This window comes from Echinops telfairi, unplaced genomic scaffold, assembly GCF_000313985.2.
Source record: "Echinops telfairi isolate 266 unplaced genomic scaffold, ASM31398v2 ScPeMD7_7468;HRSCAF=8506_0, whole genome shotgun sequence".
In the NCBI taxonomy this organism is placed as follows: Eukaryota; Metazoa; Chordata; class Mammalia; order Afrosoricida; family Tenrecidae; genus Echinops; species Echinops telfairi.
This window is the reverse complement of record NW_022111369.1, coordinates 4,889,941-4,896,071: the sequence shown is the minus strand read 5'-3', so window position 1 is coordinate 4,896,071 and position 6,131 is coordinate 4,889,941.

Sequence of the window (6,131 nt, the reverse complement as noted above, 5' to 3'; positions counted from 1 at the left end):
CCAGTCCTTCGTCTGACACCCTGGGGTAGACTTGAACTGCCAACTTTGATATTGGTGGCTGAATACGAACTATGGGCACTACTCAGGTACTGTAAGGCCAAGACACTGAGGGCCCAGTTGCCATCAGAGTGGAGAATGCTATTTTGCTCTGGCAGCATCACAGGGAAGGCATGCCCTACTCTGGGAATGTTGACAAGAAAACTCAGACAAGAAACTTCTGACAGATACGAAGTGAAGAAGATTCCATTCTGGAATTTAAGCCACTCTTCTCAAAAAGTCATCATGAACTAGATGATGGCTACTACACCATTTGCAAATATTATATTTTTGAGAAATGCCAGGGCCAGAGGGTTGGGAATCGGTGAGCGAGAATGAACACAGGTGTGCTCACCGTGAGAGATGGTCAGTGCCAAGGACATTCGTTGACACGCATCTACTCTCATTTTGTAGTCACTTGGTCTTTCCAGCTCCCGTGTCCCTTCTATATAGACAAGCGTGTCTTCGTCACCTAGTTCTGCTGGACACCAATATCACTTGTTGCTGGCTGTAGAGAAACATTTCTAACAGTTCTGGAAGTTGAACACATCATGTTGATTCCATCCCTGTTGGTTCCTTGGCTAGGCTTGCCTTGTTGACGACGTTCTTCCCATGGCATCTGTGTTCTCCCATGCGAATGGCTCTGTGTCTCTTCTCCTGTGTTTATAGATTAGACGTGATTCACTTTAGGCGTCCCGTGACATAACATACCAAAACCAAACCCAAGCCTTCAAGTCAATTCTGACTCAGAGCGACCCTACACTGGGTTTCCAAGACAGGCCACTTTTATTCGAGTCGACGGTTTCCTCTTCTCCCGCAGAGCCGCAGAGCCAGGGGCAGGTTTAAATCTCAGCCCTTGCATTTGCACCCAACACCTGACTCGCAGCACTACCAGGGCTCTTTAGCTTAACAACAACAGCAGCAAAAACACCCTCCCTAGTTCCCCCAAAGGTCCTATCGACAGGCACAAATGTTAGGACTTCAACATATTGGAAGAGAGGGACATAATTCAATCTGAAGGAGAAAAGGTGCAGAAAAGAGTTAGCATTAGAAAATGATGCAACTCCCTGCTACTAGAGTATTAGTCATATAGCTCTGCTATTAGAGGGCCCAGTTCCAAAATTAGCTGCTGATAAAAAAATTAAAGAATCCTGAACACTTACTGCCAAGAGTGTTACACCACGGAAGCCTCTCAATCCAGATTACAAATTTATGGGGTAGGTTCTCTTAAAAATCTCACTTAAATGGTGGGAAACAAATTTAGTAGGATTAAATAAAATTTCAGGAATCTAATAGTAACATATTTATAATAAGAATACTAATGCTACAGCAAATACTTACAGAGAACTTACTATGAGCCCGACACTGCTAAATACTTTGTATATGTTCACACATTGAAAACCGTAGTCACTTGATGGGGTCTGTTTGGATTCTCAGTTTTCCAGATCCAGAAAGATGAGTGGCTTTCCCAAGTCCCACGTTCCACGAGTATTAAAACCAGTGCGGGTTGATCCCAAAGCAGGCATTCTGGCCCCAGAATCTGTGGCCTCCATGCATGACTTTATAAAGTCAAAGTTTAGATTCTTGAGTCTTAAATCTAAGCTCTTGATATCAATACCCAAGTGTCTTCTCTGACAAATTGATCAAGTTGACATAATTTGTCTCCCTTGACAAATTGATATAAACCTATTGTTGAGTTTCATCTTTATCTATTTTTCCATGTGAACTTAACTGTGGGGTAGGCTCCAGTGATGTGCTGGATATTATTTCACGTGTAGGATATGTGATTCAAAGGGTGGGGAATGTGAACAAAAAGAAACGAGCAAGCACGTCATTTAAAATATTCACTTTTCTGTACGTGTGAATACTTGGGTGCTCTTTGTTTAATGTGTTTGTAGATTAGTCAATTAAATGAATGACCTACAATGACAATGATGACATCTTGCTTAGGAAGGGCCGTTCTGTTGCAGCATCAATTTGGGAGTCAATTAGTATGTCTTCACTATTGATGAGCAATACTGTTCGCTCATTTTGGGAACCCTGGTGGGGCTTGTTGCCAGTGGGGCTGCTAACTGCAGTGTCAGCAGTTTCACCGCCAGCTGCAAGAGAGGAGAAAGATGAGGTTTTCTGCTCCTGAAAAGATGTGTAGCCCCAGGGACAGTTCCATCCTGTCCCTGAGGGTCATTATGAGTTGGCATGGGCTCCAGAGGTATAAGTCCACACTCTATCATGCTATCCCGCCTATTCTGATCCACAGAGTTACTGTACGGCAGAGTAGGCCTGCCCTGGTGGGTTTCTAAGGCTGCACATCTTTCCTGGGGTGGAAAACCTCATTTTACTCACATAGGGTGGCTAATCGTTTTGAAATGCTGAAGCTTAGCAGTTCAACACTTCACCTGCTACTCTACTAGTCCACTAGAGAACCTGACCAGGAGTGTGTGTGTGTGTGCATGTGTGTGTGTAATCTGTATAAACTGCTCTTGCCTGGTTCTAACCAGTTCTCACACCACCACCACAGATTTCCTTCACAATTTGATTATACTTGTAAACCAAATGGATTTTACATTCATGATTATCAGTCTACTATGTGGTTTATTGCCTTTCCAGCTGTGCTAAACATTAATTTGAGACTATCAGGCCACTTTAATCCCCCTATTTCTACCATTATTGAATGACAAAAATATGTCACCAATTTTATGATGTCATTTTAAACTTGAATGAGCTTAGACCACTTATTAAAAAACCCTGGATAATTTTAAATTGTTGTTGACATTAAAGAGGATTGCCTGTAATGATAGTGTCTTAGAGCTCTAAGTAGCAGTCTGAAGTAAATCTAGTCATAATTATGGTTACATCTTGATCACTTGCCTTTTCCTGTTTATTAACCTTTTAAAGAAACATATTGTTAGAGTTGTCTTTAATTCATATGAAAAAATTAATCCTTTTCCCTCCCATCTCAGACCTTAAAATGAGGATGGGGAACGTAAGTCCAGTGCCTGAACAATTTTTCCTGGCCGGCTTCTGATGGAAAATTGAAGCAACGCTAGGAAAAGCTAATTGCCCCCATCACACGACAGCTTTGGATGACTTCTGCCACCATTCCCCGACTAAGGAGCCCTGGCATGTACAACTAATGTTTTCCCTGGGCCTGTTGGAACCAGCTAGTGGTTGAGCTGTTAAGACCAGTCCATGCGAAAAGACAGTAACAAAAGACAAACTCACCAGCTAACCTGAATTGTTGATTCATGGAGGGTGCTCTGAGGAACATTGGAAAAGATGATGTAAAACATCTCCCATAGGCTAGGAAAGAGGGGGGAATAACTTATATCCTCTAAACAGGAAGATATAAAACAAGATCCCCCATTTTTGTACAAAAGGAAGATCAACTGTCTAAGATGCTGCCCTCAAACATAGCTTTCATAAAGTGCTACTGGGTTGAGATTCACCCACGTATGCTTGAGAGAGAAGTAGAGAAATGAGAGAGGTTGCACTCTCTTATTTCTGAGCCCCCTTCTGTGTTGGACCGAGATAAAAACCTAATAGGAAGGACCCTCTATACAAAACTCACACTCTGCCCTTTCCTGCTGAACGTGGCACACAACAATTTAGCAGTGTAATCATCAAAGATGCAGTGACAGAATTTATCCAACTTTGACACAAAAGATGTGAACAAATCAGTATTTGTTTATGGCCCATTCCCTGTGTATTAATATGCATGGTATGGCTAAATTCAATTTGCATTCTTCTTTCTTGACTTTTTTTCTAGCCTAGGAATAACTCTTGTGTTTATAGTTATGCTAATAGTATTGATTTTATCTGTCATGATTTAATGTTTCCTAAATATATATTGATGAATAAAAGCCATGACATTTAAAGTAAATGTGATCTCTAGGTCCTCATTATATATTCTTAGGATTTAGAGAAAGTTGCTCAGAGCACACCATCACGGGAGTTTGTTTCACTATTGCACACCCTACTGAACCCCAGTCCTGGCTTTGCCATTAACTCTCTCCTGCCCACTCCAGTTTATAGTGGTTTCTTTTCTGTTATCAACTAAGTGTATCATTGTAAACAAGGAGGTTACTTTGTACCTTATGGCCTCTCGGAGGCTTGGCTGAGCAGGGGATGAAGCATTGGGATGCGAACTCCAAAACAGAGGTTCAAGCCCTCCAGTTGTTCCATGTGAGAAAGACAGGCAATTTGCTTCTGTAAAGGTTTATAGTCTGAGACACTTGGTTCAATAGGGTTGAATGAGTCAAATTTGGCTCCGTGGCAGTGATGGGTTATGGACTCTGCTTCCAGAATTTCTTCACCAAAAATGTATTTACTTTACTGGGTTTTCTTTTCTTTTACGCCAGCTGTTTGCAACAGTGGTATTAACCTGATAAATTTGAAGAGAGGAGTCAAGTTTGGAATATGGAGCAAATGTGGGCAGATGTGGTACAGGCGTCTCAAAGATATAGAGCATGCAATGTTTCAGCATGAAGTCCTGAGACTACTTAGGTAGAGCAGAGTGCTGTGGATTGAAGGATGGATGAGAACTGGCAAGAAAACTGCTAGACGGACATGTGGAGTTGTCAGTCATGTGTGAATATTACAACCGACCGGAAGTGTGGGTCAGGAGCTGAGGAACTGCTGCGGGTACATAGGATCTGAGTGTAAGTGCCAGGCACTTAACCCAAGAAGAAATAAAATAGAAAATTAATGGTAATCACATACCTATTACACATTCTGCATACTCCAGTCAGGGTCTCTTTCAGCAAGAGTCACAATTGTTCTTTCTCTCTGCCTCACTCCTAACATTGCATCCCTACCAGATTTTATTGCTTGTTTTATGATAATGAGAATATGTTCAAAAAACCTTCACCAATTCAACAAATTCTACATGTTTAATTTAGTGAAGAGCCCACATGTCCCAGTGAGTTAACATTGGGCTATCACTGGTCAGGAGGTCAGGCTGGTGGTTTGAACCTACCAGCTGTTCTGTCAAGAAAGATGAGCCTTTCTGCTTTGATAAAACTATTTAGAGCTTTGGAAACTTTATAAAGCCGTTCTCCTCTATTCTGCAGGGCCCGACTCTGAACTGGAAGCAACTTGAAAGCTGTACTTTTAAAGCAGAAAGGAATTTTGTGACTACTAAATTCGTCATGCCTCGCAACCATTGTGACTGTTCGTCTCCAAAACACTCCACCTCCATCTAACGCAGCTCCATTCCTCCTTAGCAAAGTCTCCCTCTTCCCTCCTCCCCCTTCCAACCCCTGTAACCACTAATATTTGTTGGTTTCTATAGATTTGCTTCTTTCCTATAAGTATCATCACACTGTGACTATCCTTTTGCAATTGATTTATTTAACTTGGCCTATTATTTAACATGGCTCATGCATGCTGAAGCATGAATGAAGACTTCATTTGTGTGTGTGTGTGTGTGTGTCTCCATGATGTTCCCTACCTGTGTTCATAGGGATCCTATACAACAGCTGTCACCACTTCTCTGTTAGTTTGTCCTACTGTAGTGGCTTGTGTGTTGTTATAATGCTAGAAGCTATGTTATTGGTATATCGTATTCCACCAGGGTCACCCAGGATGAAGAGGTTTCATTAGAGTTTCAGACTACGAAGAAGGAATAGGCGGTCCACTTTTGAGAAATTAGCCACTGAAAATCTTCTGAATAAGAGTGGGACATTGTCAGATACTGAAAAAACTTTTGAGTAGCAGTGGAATGGAGCCATAAGATAAGCCCCTCAAGTTGGATAAGGAGCCATAAGATGAGCCCCTCAAGTTGGAAGGCCCCCATTCATATTATAACTGAGGATTATCTGTGTTCTCAAAGTATCGCTGACCATAGTGATGTGATGTGGATGGCTTTGGGCCCTTGGTTTGTTGGAGGGGAATGAATCAAATTGAAAACAAATAGCTGTACACATCTATAATAAATGGAACTTGGAATGTATAGATATGAATCTAGGAAAATTGGAAGTCATAAAAGATGAAATGGCATGCATAAAAAGTGACATCTTAGGCATTATTGAGATAAAATGGGCTGATATCAGTCCATTTTGAATCAATTACATATGGTTTACTATGTTGAAAATGAC